Genomic DNA, 21,194 nt, shown 5'->3' on the forward strand with positions numbered 1-21,194 from the left:
TGAACTGTCTTTATTTGATGGTTTACATTATTCATAGCAGTAATGTAATTACTAAATTCTTAGGTTGTCAAGTCAATTGTTACCTTGTTAATAGATTTGGAATTATTTTTTTTTTCGCCTTTGTTGTTGGGATGTAATATATATGAGAGAGTGGTGGCTAGATCACTTTTGAGCAAAAAAAAAAAAATGTAAACTTTGATTGATAGGGGAAAGAAAACGCTTTCCTACATTGACGGTAGAGTTCACTAGCTTAACTTTGTAAAATCTCGGGACATCATACTTTGCTTGATTAGGAGCAATAATCTTTGAATGATGATGTCAAATCACCCCCATTGGTCATGTGTAGTTAGGGTAAAAGACAAAAGATATGTGAGCTTTCATGATTACAATATCTTAATAATGCATTTTTTAAAACTTTTTTTTCTAATTTTGGAGAGACATCTATTGGTTGGAGTTTTGACAATTGTTGTCAATGTATAATTGACAAAGTAGTTATGTCCCGGATTCTTATGTGTAATTTGATGTTACTAGGGTGATTAACTCGAGCGATGCGCATTATAACTAGTTATGTTTAGAAAGTTCTTTCAATTTAGCATTATTTTAGTTGCTCGTTATGTCTCGGATTCTTACGTGTAATTTGATGTTTGTATATTCCCTTCGTGCTTTAATAAGTATTTTATATTACATTTTGATCGGCACATAAAATTAGGCAATTTAATTGACTAAAAAAAAAATTAAAAGAAAAAAAAAGTAAGTAGGGTAGTTGGAGTATTTAAAATTATATAAGAAAAAAAGGTGGGGTTAATAGTTTATTGATATGTAATGAATGTGAGGGGAAGGAAAGAAAAAAATAGTAGTCGGTTTAAATGGGGATCACGAATGGAGAAAAATATAATATCAAAATGTAGCTTTTGCACCAAAAAAAATGGTAATACTTGTTAAAGCACAAAAGGTGTATATAATTTGAGATTATAATTAGTTGCATGTATTTTGAAATAATATAATTGAACATCAAAATTGGTAACCAAGAATAGTACTCCTAAATTAATTCTCAAATTAGTTTGCTTGAATGAAAAATTACATTAATAGTTCTTCAATCTTAAGAAACTCCTTAAACTAAACCGTTTACAAAAAAAATAAAATAAAATAAAATAAATAAAAAATAAAATAAAATAAAATTAAAATCAAAATGTGGAAAGCTAAACGTCGCCCTCGAATATCTAACTAACGCCTGCAAAATAAACTAAAATTACAAATTTACCCTTTTTTAATCAAAAAAAATTTCCCCCTCAATTTACCCCCCTCTTCATACTACCCACCACCACCACCTCTTCATACTAACCACCACCACCACCACCACCATCTCCTCCTCCTCCTCTTTTAACCACCAACTCCTTACCTCCGGTTTCACGATCTACACAGCCGTGGTAATGACGAGTAAGGACAAAGGGAAGTCGGTCGCCGGCGGAGAAAATATTTGTTTTTTTTTATTTTCTGAATTCGCGGAAAACGCCTAGATTTTTCGCACGTCCTAGGCTCAAACGCCTAATTCGTGCGAACAACCGTATGGTTGTATGAAAATTCTAGGCGTTTGAGGTGAAACACCTAGTTTTTTAGAATACCCTAGGCTGAAACGCCTAGTTTTTTTGAACAACCTAGGATATTTCGAAAAAACTAGGCGTTTCAGCCTAGGGTATTCGAAAAATCTAGGCGTTTCTTGGGTTTCGAATTTTTTTTAAAAAATTATCTCGACGTACCGATTCCGTAAGGTTCGACGAGCCTTTGGCGAGCGTCTAAGGTTGTGTTTCTGGTATTTCGTCGTTATCCATAAGATCTAACGAATTTGATTTTGCAAAATTTAAAAAATTTGTTTGATTTTGAAACTCACGGTGGTTGGGGTGGTTGTTTGATGAGCATTAGTGGCCGTTGACCACTAGAGAGAACGGTAAAAAGTTTTGTGTATAGTAAAAGTGTGAAATTGAGGTAAAAGTAAATATTATTTTTATAATTGTTATTATAAGGATAAATACGTAATTTTATTTTATTTTGCAGGCGTTAGTTAGATATTCGAGGGCGATATTTAACAACCCCATTAAAATTTCTTTTTTTTAAAAAAAGCAACAATTAATTTTGTTTTTTCTTTTCATCCATTAAAAAAAATACTTAAATAGTACAAAAACGAGTAATGGGTACAATCTTTTATCGTTGGGGACTTATCGAATTTCTTTATTTATTTATTTTTGGTAATAAAAATTCCAAAGACCACCCATTTCAAGGCTCATAACCTTTGAAAAGTTATGAATAAACACTGTTACCAAATTTTATTGTATACTTCACTTCTTTAGTGAGTATTTAAGTTGTTTCAATTTTTGAACATGTTTTAGCATGTAACTCTCACTGGGGTTGTTCATCGGTCCAAGACCGAAGACCGAAAATTAGAATTTCAAGAATCGAAGATCGGATCGATTAAGCTGGGACCAAACCCAGACCGGACCTCTTTTGACCGATTTTAGGATTTATTAAGGAAAAATCTAATTTTTTATGGAAAACTATTTTTTTTTAATGGAAAACTGAAAAAAAAAAAGGAAAAACAATATTATAACGTCTTTTTATGTATGATTAGTATAAAAAGTTAATAAAATTAATTTTTTCTAGGCATATTAAGGATAATTTTAATCATTATTGAAGGTTTTATGCATATTTATAAGTGAAAAATCGGTCCGATTCAAGATTAGTTTTTATAGGGTTTTGGACCAGACCGGACCGAAGACCGAAAAAAATGAATTTCTCAACCCAAAAACAGGACCGATTAATTCGGTCCGGTCTGAGGTCGGTCCAGTCCATTTTTTTCGGTGCGGACCAATTTTTGAACACCCCTAACTCGATCTCACTGGCTCAGTTCAAGCCATTAAAACTTTTAGGAAGGACATCTCTAAGTAGTAATAATGTTGCATTCATTAAAAAAAAAATCAAGTCTAAGGCCCTATTCACTTCACATTAAAAATTATAATATTCAGTAAAAATAATTTCAGTTCAGTAAATATTAATAACTCTATAGAAGAAATACAAAAGGGAATCGGTAAAAATAATTTCAGTTCAGTAAAATTAATTTAAGTTTAACAAAAATAATTAAATTTCTGCAAAATAATTTAAGTTAAGTGAAAATAATTTAAATTCAGCAAAAATAAGGTGAAGTAAACGGGGCCTAAGAAATAAATTAATTGATACACTATTTATGGTTGAATTCGCATTTGTTAACACTACTAACTATTTTTCACGTGCTATTTAAAGTAGAAAATTTGGAGCGAAATGTGTTATACGTAGTATAATCTACTATGGAGTGTCGTATACTATAAACTTGTATACTATAAACTTATATTCACATAAATCGTGCATATTCATTTTTTTTATTATTATTGACCCGATGATATGGGGATTTATTTAATTTGGCATATACAAGTTTATAATTTTAACTCGTAGGGAAAATATTCTCAACAAATTTGCACTTGGAGTTCATGAAAATTGGACCCACAAAATATAGATACATATATGCCGAAAACTTTGATGTGCCAAAGCAACAACCATCCTCATTCATGCGTTAAATGGGTCCCATCAATAAAACGTACTATTAAAGCCAAATACGTGTGTTATATAATGTGTCCATTAAAAGTTTGAAGTGATTGACTCGACTAAGTTGGATCAGATTTGGACCATTTTTTAGTTTGAATCATTGTCCATCCTTGATTGGGTTGTGACTTGTGCTTAGTTGTATAAATTTTTTTATAAATAGTAATTGCATACTTTCTTTAAATAAAAAATGCTTATTTAACAAGTTCTATTTAATCATAGATATTAGAGAAGAAAATTACTTTTCTATTCCTTTCTCCATCTTTATTTGTTTGCTTCATAATTTATTTTAGTTCATCACTTAAAAATTGTTTCATTTTGATATATAGTAATATCTCAACCATTAACCCTCTATTGCTTACGCTCGCAAAAGTGAAAAGGTAGTAATACCTTCATCCACTTGTAAATTTGTGATCACAGGCTCATAGCCTTAGTAAAGCATGTGTTGTTTATGGGGTAAACAAATAGAAACGAATTGAGCCCACTTCATGAAGGGAGTACTAAGAACAAATTATATGCTTATGTACTTCCAATATAGGACTCGTTCTCTTCAGCTTAATTTCAGTTCAGCTCAATTCAGTTCAGTTCCTAATTTCCTTCTCTCATAAATAATTCAGTTCAACTCAGTTCAGTACTTCATTTCAGTTCAGTTAAGTAAATCAGAACAGGTCCATAACCAAAGCAAGCACTCAAATTTTTTTATAGAAAGGAATAATTATCTACTCGTTATTAACATTTTACATGATAATGCTCAATGTCCTTGGAAAATTCATCAATTGATGGATGGTATTCAAAGACCTCTTCGCAACTTCTCCATTGTGGAGTCTCACCATGTTTAACGATAAGTTAATCGAGCAACATATTATATTTCTTCGTCAGGTCACTTCAAACAAGCACATTAGAATATCGACACGTTTGTAGACAATAGGTGTCTTTTCAAGACCTTCTCGTGGGATGTTGAATGTGTAGCATTTTTCCTTTTTTATATCTTCTGATAAGCTAGGTATAGTCTTGAGAAAATATTCCCCTAACTTTGTGCATCTTTCTTATTATTATTTTTTTAAAAAAAATAGCCAAAGTACACGAGCTAAATAGTATTATAAATTAAACTTAGATACATATTCCATATTATCCCTTAATCATGTGAACTTATCATGGTTTAACTTATGATGGAACTTATAATTTTTCTAAATTGTAACTGTTTAGGGTAAAAATACCCTAGACATGTGCCCCAATCAGAGAGAGACACGTGTCAAGCCTGGACAGGTCCAACATGGGCCATTCACCAGCTAACATGTGTCAGCCTAAGATATCAGCTAGAATTGCGGCCTTCAAGACCCAATTCCCGAGAAAACCGCAAAACGGCGCAGCCCATTAGGTCAGAATGACCTAATGAGCACGTATTCCCATGCTCCTATAAATAGGGAGATTTCCCCCATTTTGGGGACACGTTCATTTATTACACTACCCTACATTCTCTCTCATCAAAGAAAACACCTGATCTCGGAATGCGAGAAGATTTCACTTTACTTTTCCGCACTCTTTACATTCTCCGAACCCGTTCTAACTCGATTATCGGAGGCGGAGCTCCAGCCACCCGGAATCTCCGTTGTTTTCCAGGTACAGGCCGCGCCGGATCAGTCTTTGAGCTGTAACTCTCCCGATAGACTAAAAACCCCCAAAACAGTAACTTATTTGAACTTATTTATCCTAAAATAAGTGAGAATGAAGTCATAACTTCTCTTCATCATACAAGTTGATTTTAATTATAAAATCAATATTAATTGGTCAAAATTATAGAATAATTACAACAGTAGATCCTTAAGAATGTTTTTCACTCAATAATAAGCCAAAATCAAAATCAATGTGTAAAATAAGAATATTTAGCAGAAATCGGGTGAAGAAATGAAAATGACATAATAAGGTGAGTACAACATTACTCTAGTTATTTTACTCCGTCCAACTTTAAGGTTCATATTATAATGCACATAATATCTTATGCCAAAATTTTATATTTACAAATTTTAGTACTACATAATTACATTATTCCGTACATTAAAATTAACACTTCTGCCATAATTATGTTATTAGCCTGAAACCATAGGCTATTACTGCTTTAAAAAATGAATATTATTTTGGGTTTATAGTGAATGTGTTGCATAAAGGTTGATTTTGTGTTCCATTCTTTTATAACAAAAAATTTGATCATGTGGACTACATTCTCTACATGAAGAGTTTTCATTATGAATGTTTCTACTATTCCATACTTTCCAGCTTTAAAAGAACTATATCTATATTTAATTATGAATTACTCCCTCTATCTCTAATTATTTGCCCCAAATCATAAATCCACTTTATTAAGATTTTGGGCAAAAAATGATGCACATGGGTTGACACAAATATCAATGAGGAGAGAGATATAGAGAGTGCAAGTGAGCAAACATGTCAAAAGTAGTATGGGGCAATCTTTTAGGGACACCTTAAAAAGGAAAGTGGAACAAACAATTAGGGACAGAGGGAGTATGTCTTCTAGTCTCGTGAAATTGTCCCTTTGGATTGCCTTGAAAGTGGTGCAAAATAGGTACTTTAAAAAATACAGTATAAAAAAAAAGGAAAAATAAAAAGTATGTAAAGCTTTTTGCTCTATTATTGCAAAGCACACAATCTTAGAAACAATTTTTTTCTTCTACAAAATCATTTTCTAAGGGAAACTTCATCATTACATGTTCTACATATGAGTATCTCTAATAAAATTGTTTTAATTTCAAATTCTATCATTTCAATTAGGGTCTATTCTGATTTACTAATCTGAGTTGAACTGAATACAGCTGATATGAATTGTTTATGAGAGAAGAAAATTAGAAACTGTACTGAACTAAATTAAACTGATTGGAGCTGAACTGAAATTAAGCTGAAGACCCTTGAAATAATTAGTTTTTTTATTTTTTTTATCCACTTACCGTCATCTAAACTTGAGCTAATCATTTAGTTGAGGTAATTAAGATTAAGTAACTTGAAACTAATCAAATGAGGACAACTAAAGATTTTGATAGGTTTGTTGTAGATTATAATAATGATTTACTGTAAGGAAAAAAATTATCATAGAGTAATCACAAAAAGAGATTTTAACGTATCAAAATCTAAGTCTCTAATTAAATCATTTTAAATAGATGCTATTTTGTCATATTCTCATATAATAGATCTAGTTGTTTTAATGATGAAGAGTAGTATTTTTTATTCTATCATTTTTTTTTTATAAGAGTGGTCTTTCTTCCTTTTTTTTAAACGAAGAGATAGAAAAGGCTTGGCAACTTGAAGATTTAGATTTATAATTCAAGGAAAAGAAGAAAACGATTTCGCTATCAGATAACTTCCAAGTATCTATATATGTATCCTTGTATTCAGCTTAATTACAAGAGCTAATTTAAAAAAATAACTTAAGCAATAAAGTATTTAGTTTCATTAAACTACAATAGATCGAAAGACCCCTATAGAAGGTTGTATCAAACAGCAATGTGAAAGAGGGTATGATAGAGTATAAAACGTAATTTTGGGTCTCAACCATCGGTTTAAACTTGTGGTTGAATTGGTACGCTAACATGGTATCAGAGCCAGCATGACACAAAAGTCACAGGTTCAAATCATATCCACCCCACCCCCCACTTTTAAATGGAATATTAAGCGAAATATAAAGTGCAAGGTATGAGGAGGGCCCATGGCTGCATCTATATTTCTATTACAATAATATTTGATCCAATTTCTATTACATTTGCTAGTTTTGAATTTTTGATTTATACTATAAATGTAGTATAACTCTACTATCAATGAATTAATTTTACTTTTATAAATTAAAAATCATTAACCATAAAATTATATTTATATAATCGTATAATAAATTTTATTTATTGTGATAAATAGAATATAGAAGTCCGTACTAAAAAAAGTAAGCAACCTAAGAGAGCTAATTCACTTGTTGTAATGAAATTGACAACAACAATATAATAATATTTTTTTCAAGTATTAAAAATAGAATGAGATATTGAAATAATGTAATAATAGTATAATATTTAAATGGGTGTGTTGCAAAATAAAATAAATAAAATAAAGGAGATTGAAAATGTAGTTTGTAACAACCTTAGTAGTAGTGTGTAGGGCAGAAGATACGATATTTTAAGCGAAGTATTCAAGTGGGAGAAATGTTGGCACTTGTAAGTCCAATCAATCCTTCTCAGACTTTGAAAGTGAAAGTTGCCATCATATTCATATCTGATTTTTTTTACAGCTTGGTCGTTTTTTTCTTAACTATATGCGGCTTTTATTCTCCTACTCAACACTGTTATTTTTTATTTTTTATTTATGGTAATTTGGTCACACATTCGTTTTTTTAATATTTAATTCAGTTGAAATTTTTTATATACACCCAAGTATACTGTATATCCAACTAATTCGAAGTTTTCGTTATTCAGTTAATGATTAAATGAAAAACAATCATGAAAAGAGCAAAATACTCATGAATGCAGTGCATGATACACCCGAGTGTATATAATAATATCTCTAAATCAGTTACTAATTCACCTTTATTTGACAGCCTTTGTGATTTACACAATCTATACATTTGTATGGAGTACTTTGTATGCAGAGAAATATATACTCCCTACTTGTAGTTACATACTTACGTGCATTTCTTTATATGTGCTTTCAATGAATGATTTTTTTTTTTTTTTTTTTTTTTTTCCTTTTAATGTTCTTGATTTGACTGTATACAAATGTCATAATGTCAATGAATTAACTATAAGTCTATAATTGATTAGACTTGTTATTTTTTAAAAAAATTATAAAAGATTTTTTAGCACTCATTAAAATGAATCAAATATGACCCTATATGATTACAGATTTTGTTTGTGAATAATATAAAAGGGTGAATAGTTACTGCAAGTAAGATTCCAATTGATAATATAGAAAAAATGAAGGGGATAAAAGATAATTTAAAAAATTAACACTATATTATAATTGATAATTACTTATGTTTATTATTAAACACTAGTGAAGGAGGTTTATTTTGGTGCATAATTGAGATCTAATATGGGTTAGGGACCAGTAAAAATGCTAGTGTAAAGGTAGCATAGATAAATGAATATTTACTTGCAAATTTAATTAATAAATTATAATAACACAACAATTGTTTGTTGTCACATTTATATATAACGTGCAACATAAAATATTATTATAAAAATTAAATGAAAAGTTGTAGATTAATTCGAAGAAAGATTCGTTGTAGATAAATCATACATTCATACAACATGTTCCTAGAGTCGTTGAATCAAAGTCGTTATCACAATAAATGAAAAAGAATAACTCCAAATAAATCATCTCTCTTCCAATTTGTTCTATTCTTTTTAGAAAATCACAAGTTCGGCGTACAAGTCTTTCCTATATTGAGCAAGCTACGAATACTTGGACCAGTACAATAATATCCAATCCCTTGTGCTAAAACTGCACATCTCTTTTCGTCGTATATTTAGTACGGAGTAACATACATTATTTGTAGATTTTACATCTTAATTACAAGGAGAAGTTTATAGATTTTAGTACATACAGAATGTTACATACATAATTTAAAGATTGAGCGTTTTAATTACAAGGAGAACGAAATTTGTAAATATATACATAATTTTTTGTTGCACAAAGAAACAAGTAACATTTGTATGTATCTTACTAAACATTTACTACGATATGTATTCAAGTCACGAGAACTTTTTAAAATTATTTGCGTAATATTAAAACTCGCTATAATCTTCTAATAAAATGGCAAGTGACATCTTACTTTATAATCTCACAATACAACTACCACAACAACAATTGAATTTAACTAATGATAAGGTTCTTTTTTAAAAAAATATAATCAAAAGGTAACTTGTTTGCTTATTTCTACACTTGGATGGCTGGATGCATTCCAATCAATTGTATTATCTTACTCATAATTAGGTAAATTAGTTCTTATTATGTTCAATGATCCCTTTTTTTATATTTATGAATTTTATGTTTATGCACATAGCAACAAATCGAATCTAGAAAGCTCTATTAAAACACAAATCAAGCTTAAAAAGTTTGGAATCAAGATTATCTTAGTCAAACCACTAACAAAGGGAGGCAAAAAGACAAATATGGCCCCCATTAATCTATAATCACACCTTGAGCACACAAAATGATTCCTTCTCAAGCAAAGTGACTAGAACCCAAAATAAAATAAAATAAAATAAACAAAATAAAAAAAAACTTAAGTTTTCAATTTTTTTTTTAAAAAAAAAAAAAAAAATCAAAAATCCAAAATCAAAGAGAAACCCCACTTGGTATATTACTAATGTATTTATTTTCATTAACAATTGGATTGGAACAACTCCCCTCTTGATTCCCCACATCACCAAACTAAAAAAATGAAAATAACAAAAAAAAAAAAAAAAGAAAAAGAAAAATCCTCAAATTAAAGTGACCTAACTTTGCATTTTCTTTTTCTTTTGATTTTCTTTTTCTATGCCCTTCTTTTTTTTCACTCATACACTCTAAAAAATTTCCTTCTAAAGTCCTCCCTAATCCCAATTTCACAACCCCTTTTTTCTCTAACTTTTTAATTTTCTAGTACAAAGAATACAAAGCTTTCTTTGTCCTTTTGATCTCTTGTAATTTGTACCACTCGCATACAATTACATGAAAGTCACGCGCCACTAGTGTTTTAGGTTATAGTCATGTTTGATAGGAGTATAAAAGCTGCTAAGAAATCTTATTGGTTTAGTACTAAGGTTAGTAAATTGACAGCATAAAGCCATAAAGCACAAAATTTTGGAGGAGCGTGTTATTAGAGCATATGCGTGAGTGGGTGTGATTTTATAATCTTATATGCTCTCCATTAATTCGTATTAATTATGAGGATGGCAAGACGCACCATTATGAAAATGGATTGATGTGATGAAGAGATAAACTGAGAGAAATTAAACATCAATTAAAGACCTATTCTCTTCATCTTAATTTCATTTCACTTCAGCTGAGCTTAGTAAATCAGAATAGACCCTAAATTTATTTAAATGGGTCTTATAAGATTTTTTATTAACGTGCATTTTCCAAATATATAATAATATTTATTATTTTTTTCGTTACGGGCCTAAAGATATTTAGCGACAAAAAATCGCAAATAAAACGATATGATCTAAACTTATTTTTTAAAATCTAATCTAAAATAAATAATTAGGTACTTAAATAAAGTGAGATAAAACATAGCCTAAATATACTATTTCAATTATTTGCAACGTGTTCTTTTACAGCGAACAGATCGATGATTTTGAATTAGCCACTTAATTAGCCTTTTTATGATCCACTTTATATGCTTTAGACTTCTAAGATGGCTGTAACGAATTATAATTTTGAAAATCACAACGAATTGAATTTAACGAAATCAAACATTATATATATATATATATATATATATATATATATATATATATATATATATATATATATATATATATATATATATATATATATATATATATATCTTATTGGTTTTGTTTAATTTGCCCAAATTTTATAGCTTACTACGTATTTCAGTGATGGTGTTTATTTATGAGTAGATGACATATTTTAGAAAATTCTAGTTTAGTCATGTACCTATTAAACGATTCATGATTCTTTCAATAATATAACATTGGTTAACTTGATAGAATTTTCTACTGAATTCCATTAGTTTCATGAATTCACATTGGTTAATTTACATCATCTATAAATATTAGTGATGGGTGTTATTTTGGGAGTGATCCACCAGGATCCACCTACATTTGCAAGGTTTCATCGTGACACTCAATCACGTTGTTATTATTATTATTATTGTATCACTCAACCTTAGGGCCTGTTCATATTTACTGAACTTAACTGAACTAAACTTAACTGAACTAAACTTAACTGATTGGAGCTGAACTGATTGGAGTTGAACAGAGCTGAAATGAATATTTTATGAGAGAGGAAAATTAGAAGCTGAACTGAACTGAACTAAAGTGAACTGAATTGATTGGAGCTGAACTGAATTGAATGAAATTAAATAAATGTGAAGAGGCCCTTAATAGCTTATGGCTCTTGTATTCTCTTATATATTTCATATAGTTGATTATTTTTTGAATGCTCATAATTCATAGATTTATTTACTAATTTTCCCCGCATAAAATTTTGGGTTCATTGTTCATATTAATTTATTTTTATTTTTATTTATTTAATCTTCTCAATCACTAGCTCTAAGAAAGTATAAATTTGTGAAATTAAAAAAAAAAAAACTTTATTTCTAAGAGCAACTGCAAGGGACTAAAAAGTTATTTTTATTACAAACAAAGAAAAAAAGAGAAAGTATGATAATAATGAGTATATCAAAGTTAGGAGGAGTATTTGATGTATGAACACATAAAATAAGTGTGACCATGTGTTAGTAATACACATAATAAATGAAAATGGTGCAATTATTATACAATATCTCATTAAAAAGGGAAAACAATGCAATTAAGAAAACGAATAAAAGTAATTTAAGACGAAGAATTATAATGGTTAAAACTATTTGTACACTTGGCGTACATCGACTAGTCTTAGAGTAACTTTAAACCGATTTAAAGTAATTGATTGATTTAAAAATTCAGATAACTATTGATTATTTTAGAGTGTAATTTTAGCTTTAATGTACAATATCTATAATATATCGAATTTACTATCTCCGTGTCAAATTATTTGCAACAATTAAACATTTTGTGCTAACACATCATATCAAATCATGATAGTGTTTTAAAACATGTATAAAATGACATATATGCCCTTGATATCCTAAAAAATACTTTCCTTAAGACGGCCAACACAATCTCAAGTGTTATAGAGAGAAGAGAGTATAACTGTAATAAGGACCCCTCAAATCCCGGAAAAATAAAAAATAACCCCTAAAAAAAATCATAAGAAAAGTCTCCTTATTTTCTTGTTTTTCTTTCTTTATATATTAATTTTTTTTTTTTTGTAACAGTACCCCATATTAAAAAGCTGAAAAGAAGCACCAACAAGATCCACCTCGAACACCCCTCCTCCACCACCCACCACCACATTTTCTCTCTCTTTCTCTCCATAGCCAATTGTTCAATAAGGATTTTTTTTATAGCAAAATTTCTGTTTATTGGGATTTTATTTTATGGAATTATCTCAATTGTCTCCTACTTATGCATATTTCTTCAATTATCCTTAATAAAACTCTCACTAATCTTCCTTCTTCACTTGTTGTTATGCCCACAAATAATTTTCCCACCTAAATTGAAATTAAGCCATACCCATTTGAGACAATTAGATGAATTTTTTTGGGTAATTGTTGAATTTTTTTGGGTTAATTTGAATTTTTGTTGTTGAAGGTTGTGAAAAGTTCTTGTACCAAAAAAAATACATACACATATAAAAGAAAATAAGGGAGAAGATGAGAGAAGAGGAGTCAAATTGGTTCTCTAAATGGGATGAAGAGCTACCGTCTCCGGATGAACTGATTTCTCTTTCTCAAACCCTAATAACTCCCGATCTCGCCTCGGCTTTCGATATTCAAAGCCCCGGGAGCAACGGGAATACCCCAATCTCTATTCTCCACCACCACGCAACGTCATCGCCGCAGCTGCTCAGCCAATACCACCACCATGGGGGGCAGCAGCAGAGCAGCTCGGCGCCCCAGCCGCCCCCTAACCAACCCAACTCGTCTGAATTCGACTCGTCCTCAGCCGAATTGGGCGGGGGCGGTGGGGGTGGTGGTGGAGGAGGCGGGGCCACTTCAGGGGGTGGGGGGAATGACGAGCCAGCCCGAACCCTGAAGCGGCCCCGCCTCGTGTGGACCCCACAGCTCCACAAGAGATTCGTGGATGCTGTGGCCCACTTGGGTATCAAGAATGCTGTACCCAAGACTATAATGCAGCTGATGAGTGTTGATGGTCTTACTAGAGAGAATGTTGCAAGTCATCTTCAGAAATACCGTCTTTACTTGAAAAGGATGCAAGGTCTCAACAATGGTGGCGGAGCCGGTGGTGTCAATGGTGGTGCTGGTGGTCCCAACGGTGGATCCGGTGATCCTGCTACTGATCATTTGTTCGCAAGCTCACCGGTTCCGGCCCATTTCTTACACCAAAATGGGCCCGGTGCTGGTGGTGGTGGTCGGCCCAATTCAGACCATTTTATGCCGTATATGCCGGTTGCGGCCCTTAATCACCATCAGATGGCGGCGGCTGTGGTGGGTCATCAACAGATTCAGGCCCAATATCAGCATCATCGACAGTTGGGCCATTTCGGGTCGGGTCAAGGTGGTGGGCAGTTTGAGCATCCGTTTTTGTCAAGGCAAGCCCAATTGGGCCCAAATAGAAATGGTATGATGCAGAGTAATTCTGGGTTTGTGGAAGATGTTGAGTCTGGAACAGCCAACAATGGTGGCAGGAAAGTCCTCACTCTCTTTCCTACTGGAGAAGATTAATAATTCTTAATTAAAAAAAAAAAAAAAAAAAAAAAAGATTATGACAAACATTTCATCAATTTCCCAAAAAAAAAATGAAAAAAATTATAGTTGTTATTAACTTGGGATTATTTGTTGGTTTCTAGTTAATTAATTGGCAATTAGTGTTTGTTGATGGGTAATTTAGTCATTTTTAGATAGGGTGTTATCATGGGGCAGTGTTAATTTTGGCTTCTTTGGACATAATTAAGCTTATATTAATATTATTATTACTATTACTATTACTATTAATCATGGTGTAATTAATTAATTAAGGAAGGTTTATCTACAATATAGAGAGAGGTGTTATCATTTTCACTTCTGTTTATAATTAGGCTTTTCTAGTGACTGAGTAAAATTGATCATGATGTCACTTTTTGGAGAAGCAGCCTGCAATCATACTTGTTGTTTTTGAGTATGTGATCATGTGCTGATTATTCTTAGTTTTCTGAGGCCTTCTTTTATCATTGGGCAATGAAGAGGCATCATATCATATGTTCAAGATTATGTCATAATTCTTGGTTGCTAACTTGCTATACTGTCGGACCCGGCCATAGAATCACCTTTTCCGGTAATGTCGGAAAAATAAACACCGGCCTCCTCGTTCAGACGGGGTGGATGTTTCGACAGCCTTCATCTAGTGTCTAGTGACTGTAGTAGTCCCATATCATGTAACAGTTAAAATGTAGTTTTACTGTAATTTTTTTGTTGCCAATGTAGTAGTACTATCATGTAGATGTGGTTCTTTCTTGTTGTAAATTGTGTCATTCAATATATTAAAAGCCTCTGATTTTCATAACTTACATGAACAAACTAGTCTGTTGTACTAGTATTGTACTTCTGTCCTAATTGTGATCTCCTGAACATTCAACCTGTATGCATACTTAATTCGCCTTGTTATGTTGGTGACTGTTTTTCCTATATTAGGATAAAAAAACAATGTGAATCTTGATCGGATTAAAATATACCGATATTCCTACATTTATCGACGAGTATTTCTGTAATCTATAACTAGATCCATCGTATTCAGCCAGATCTCTTTGCGTTTGCTACATTTTATAATCAAGGTTGAATCATTCAATTTGCATTATTTAACAGCTGTATTAGACAACTCCATGCTGTTAGGACCTGGCAAAATGCGTGTTACTTAACTGATTAACAGGATTCTCTGCTCTCCGATCATGTGTTAGACAGTATCAGCTTCAGTTTCCCTGTACTCACAATCGTTTGTGTTTTCTGCTGGAATGTCGAAAATTATGTGGGCACATATTAGTATATGTACTTGCAGCTGTAACTTCTGTTAGATCATGATTCATTCAGCTTCTTTCACAGCATTTCAGGGGCTAGATCTTCGAGTATCTTCGTGGTGCTACCTATACTTTGCAAAACTAACTCATACTCGATTCCAATTTACCTAACTCGAACCCAAAGGGTCCTCAAGAGCAAATTGTCCAAGCCAAACAGAAATGCCATGACCCAACCTATAAATTAATTTTTTTTTACGAATAAAATATTTGTATGATTCTATCCTATATTCATCTACTCAAGACCCAAATCATTAACTCTTCATCCACCCAAATATAGACAAACCAAACGACTCATTTGTCACCTTCAGTGTTACTTTAGTTGCAATTATATTAATTTACATGACTGAATTGCCACTCATTCATAAGTGATTAAAAACTAATCCTGCAAAGGTGGAAGCTTCGATGTTGCTTCAGGTTTAATTTAAATAATAGAATCTTAAAGTGTCGTATTAAAATTGCTAATTATGCATGATTAGGATTATATCATAATTAGGGAAGATACTAGGAATCTCACACATAACATGCATGTTAGATGTTACTGTAATATTATCAGCAATTCCCGGAAAAACAAGTAATATTTGAGGTGTCTTAACTCTGCTTTTCTGAATAAATCTTTGTTAGAATTGGTGTTGCCCCTAGTATTACTAGGTCCTAATTTTTATTACAAGAGCTTGAAATAGTAATATTTCTTCGATTATATGCCAAATATTATTTATGTCATTTATACTATATGCTAAAATATATTTAATGTCCCTATTACCAGGGTATGTATCTTAGTAGTAAAGGCTGGCCTAAGCAATTGTAGTACGTTTATTGGCAACTTTAGTAGGGTTATAGTCACAAGGTGCCAATTTTCACTGTCATTTTTGAACCACATAATTTAGCTTTTTTCAAAAGGGTTTATTTTTTCTCTCTTGTTTACTACTTGTATGTAGCACGAATGCAATTATATAAGCGCAAAAGTGGTTGTATGGTCAATCTCGGCCCGGGACAAATGATCCAATAATGGATGTCCTTCCATCCAAACGATACATAGTGTTTTAAAGATCACAATGCAATCAACTTCTAGCTAATTATTGTAACATATAGGGTGTCGCGTTTTTATTTTAGAATTGATTGGTTGTCCAATCGTCAATCATATCATATCATCTATATTCCTATGGACACGGCAGAGGGAGTGCAACATGTACGTTCACACTCGTTGGTGTAGGTGAATGGGTATAGGATGTGCAGTTGTGGCACTAGCCTAGTAGGCAATCCACACATCACGGACAATACATGCCTACAACGGGCACATCACATATTGTTGTTCAATCATCAAAACACCAAATCATGACTTATCGCTATAACACGACTTATATAGTTATGTATGAAGGAAAAGAGGAACAATGCTAAAGGATTAACTCATTATTGCCTCTCATCCTATGATCCATATAATGCTTATGGATTGAGAAAATCATGGATCACAAAATGATGTCAATAAGAAAGGTAGCAAACAAAATGAAAAAGGGAGACATACAAACTACATGGTAGGCCTCAAGGAGTAGTGCTAGGAATTTTCACATGGGAGTTTTGAAGAGAACATAAACAAGAAAGGACACTTAAAAATAAAAAAAATAATAAAAAAATCATTTTATATTTAATTTTTAATTTGTTGAGGTTTAGGATTTGATGTGGGGACCTCCCCAAAAAAATGAGTAAGAGCCAAATTAGTAGAGAGTATATCTCGTTAAACACATTTGAGATTTGGGACCAAACAAGGCACAAGGAATTTTCGATCATATGTGGCAATGTGGGCCGGCATCAATATCATCATCTACTGCTATATATTCTAAGTACTTTATTTTATTTTTAGTATTTATTTATTTTCTATATTTATATTTTCACTCTCATGATCCAAGACCCCCACCAATGAAGGTAATAGTTTTTATTTTAATTCTAAAAAAAATAAAAGTAATAATAGAAGTTTTATTTTTTTAAAATTTAAATAGAAATGACTTTAGTTGACCTTGTGTTTGTTTGTGATCTGGATTGCCTTACTACAACCCTTAAATATATGATAATTATTGAAAGTTTCTTGTTTGAGTGGGAAAAGGGTTGTTTATTGCCTCAAATTGTTAAAGGCATCTTCAAATTATGTGAGTTGTAATATATATAAATAATTAAATGAATAAAATTGTCTTGCATTTACCCTTTGTTTTCTTTTTCTGTGTTTCATTCACGTGTATTGTTATATATGTAAACATCATACAATATCAAGTTATTACGTATAACGTTGATTTTAAAAGCAATCTTTAAAGTTTGATCGATGTAAACTATTAGGTCTTTTTGGTCATTTTCTTGAGATAGGGAAACCATTAGTAATTGTTAAAAAAATAAATAAATAAATAAATTGAAGTTTGATTAAACCAATTTCAACTATATACATTCTTAATGTAACTTTAGTATGGGTGGTTTTGTACATATTCTGATATTCACACCAAATTAAGCCAAAAAGCTATACAATTACAGCCAAATAACCATACCATACCAAATATAGTCAATTATATTAGGAAATTAAATCTCATTACCTAACCCTTTACCTAGAGGGATGTCATTTTGATTTACAAGTACTTGTATTACTTTTCCAAATAAACCTAATGTATATATAAAGATAATATATATTTGTATGTGGTTAAGACTTTGAGTTTGTTTATTTGTTTGTACATTTGAAAAAAGTTAGGGTAAAAGAATAGTACAAAAATATCCTCCTTGCAAGGGAATGACCAAATGGATTTTAAATAACAATAATAAGCAATAAACTTAAATTATTAAAAAGATCAATATTCAAAGACTCTAATGTCTTGCATTTGCTATCTGCTATCGGACCTTCTACTTGATTTGTTGTATAGTCGATGTTCCGAAATTAGCAAACTTTATGATTTCGTGGTACGTAAAAGCCACAAATTGTTCTTTGATTTGACAAATATTAGATTGTCTTCTTCAATAGTAATACGTATTTATAGAGCCGCTATTTAAGATATTGTCATATTTTTTAAAAAAAAATTTACTACTTTTTATATAAAATATAAATTTAAAGTTGTGCATTACAAAAGAGATCAAAATCAAAACGAAACATTGAAAGAATGTAAAGAATATATATCGTAATAATAAATGTTTGTTAGTACATTCTTTTCCATCCTCTTAAGAATAACAATATTATTATGGTCAATAAAAAGACTAGTAAAACTAATAATTTGCTATTCAATATTCATGTTATTATTATTTTTATCTATGGTCAAATACGTTATCATAAGAATCATAACACAATTCAAACAAATAAAGGAAAGGGACAAGCAATTATACTTGAAAAATCGGCTTTCAAACCATGATCACTACATCAACAACTCATATAAGTCATATCACATTTATTGCATACATCAATATATACAGCATAGTTTTTTATTATAAAAATTTTGATTGGTAGATTTATTTTGAGCTTAAAGATAATTAGTTGACTTAATTTAATCTATTAGGGAGTATTACATTTAGTAGTGGCAACAAAACTAAATGTCGCATACGTATTAATAATAAAAATATTATGATATTGAATGTCACATCTTCGACAAAAATAATGTACATGAATCATGATATACGTTTAAACTAATTTACAAAAAAAAGTTCCAGCTCATATAGAAAATCTCATTTGTCGTCATATGTCCAAGTTCATGACTCCCATCCACTTTGCTCATGATCTAAATCCACCAACCATTCTCTCATACATCAAACTTAATTCAACTTCTTTCTTAACTAACTGATCTTTTAATTAGAATTTTCTTAACAGACAACTAAAAAGTCGAATTATGAAAAACATTTAGGAACGAAGGAGTACGAACAAAGCATATATCATACTAGTATACTGTCCCTTATATTGTTTTTTTCTATCTAATTATGCTATTGGATGATTATGGAACAATTGGACAATGTTAGCCCCACAAATTACTTATTAATTAAAAGGATGGTACTATTATATGTGTTCCAATATATCTTAAATCATTTACTAATCTCCGAGGGTTAGGATTCACTGGATCAAATCTGAGCAACAAAGCAAAAAGAAGGTTCGAAGAAAACAATAGTCTTAATTTATTAATTAAATAAATATATTTATACTCCTTAATTGTTTATTATCTTTATCATGATATTCTCTTCACTTAAGTGACCTTTAGATTTTATGAAAAGTTTTATGTGATACCTTTGTATGCTTTGTGATATTTATATCATACACATACACAATTTTATATTTAACTTTTTGTACCATAATATGTTATAATCCAATAATAGTTTTTAGTTTTTACGGGGTTTCATAGTGTTAATAGGTTTATGCATTGTGTAATTTGACACATACTAAGGTTAAAAAGAAAAAGGTTAAATTTGTCAAACTACTAATCTATATGAACTTTCTAGTTAACCATATCAACATTGCTCAACAATAACTAAAAGGAAAATTAAAAACTAATAAACCTACCTTTGTCATTTCTGCTCAAAACAATACCACCTTTTCGAATTCCCAGAATAATCCCATCTTTGACCCCCATCTTTTCAAAATGAGCCTTTTAACCCACAACTTGTTTAACAGGTTAAATATTTTTTTTTTACTCTTTTTTTTTCAATCTCTCATCTCCCACCTTAGCTACCCACCATAACCACCACCACCCTTGACCACCACATCACCAACTAACCCCATCCAACTTACGGAACCCAGCCAACCCACGAACCCCAGCCACCACGAAACCCACCAACCTACGAACCCCATCCAACCCACGAAACCCACCACCACGAACCCCAGCCAACCCATGAAACCCACACAAACCCCAGCCAACCCACGAAACCCACCAACCCACGAACCCCACCCACCCCAGCCATCCCATCCGTAGCCACCCCTACCGCAGCCACCGACCTCGAAACTACTAAACAATCTCTATTTCAATCAAAAAATACACATCAACCAAAACCGCAACCCTAATTTCGCAAGATGAGGGTCAAAGGTGGGATTATTTTGGGAATTCGAAAAGGTGGGATTATTTTGAGCAGAAATGGCAAAGGTGGGATTATTAGTTTCCAATTTTCCCTAACTAAAACATTATAAAAGACTTATCATGAATCATTTTTAATACACATATTTAACCACTAATACATATTTCAAAACTATAGGTCAAATCAGAAGTTAACAAAATCTCACATTCGTATGACTGTACGAGTATAATTTTATAGTTACTCCATAGTACGGAGTATATAAATTGAGGATAATTTGTGGTTGAAGCTTCTCTTGGTTTAAATAAAAGATTTTAAATGAAATTATTAAATAAAATAGAATAAAGTGAATATTACTTTACGACATTTATTAAGAAACGGAGGGTGCAACACTAAAGAAGTTTGGGTATTCGGAAATTTGTATGAAGAGAGGGGTATTGTATTTGTTCATAAGTTTGGTCTGACAGCTCAGAAGTAGAGACGCACGAAAGCTCCACTAACCCATGCAAATTAACTAATTAATTAATTAAATAAATAGTAATAAAGAAGGTAATGGGATAAGGAATAATGTAATCTTTGTTATGGCGTACTCCATTTAAAAAAGGACAACCTGGCGAATCACTTGTAAACAAATAATTAGGCCATAATTTAGTACACAAGCTAAGTTAACTTTATCTTTTCTATACATTATTATTCCTTCCATCTGGATTTGAGTAATCTAA

The 21,194-nt window shown here is 31.3% G+C and overlaps 1 pseudogene; it reads left to right on the forward strand.

Moving 5' to 3' along the window:
* Nucleotides 1-12,565: 12,565 nt before the first annotated feature.
* Nucleotides 12,566-14,173, forward strand: LOC145583298 (transcription factor MYBC1 pseudogene; annotated as a pseudogene).
* Nucleotides 14,174-21,194: the final 7,021 nt, after the last annotated feature.

This window comes from Chenopodium album, chromosome 15 (assembly GCF_948465745.1).
Source record: "Chenopodium album chromosome 15, dcCheAlbu1.1, whole genome shotgun sequence".
Taxonomy (NCBI): Eukaryota; Viridiplantae; Streptophyta; class Magnoliopsida; order Caryophyllales; family Amaranthaceae; genus Chenopodium; species Chenopodium album.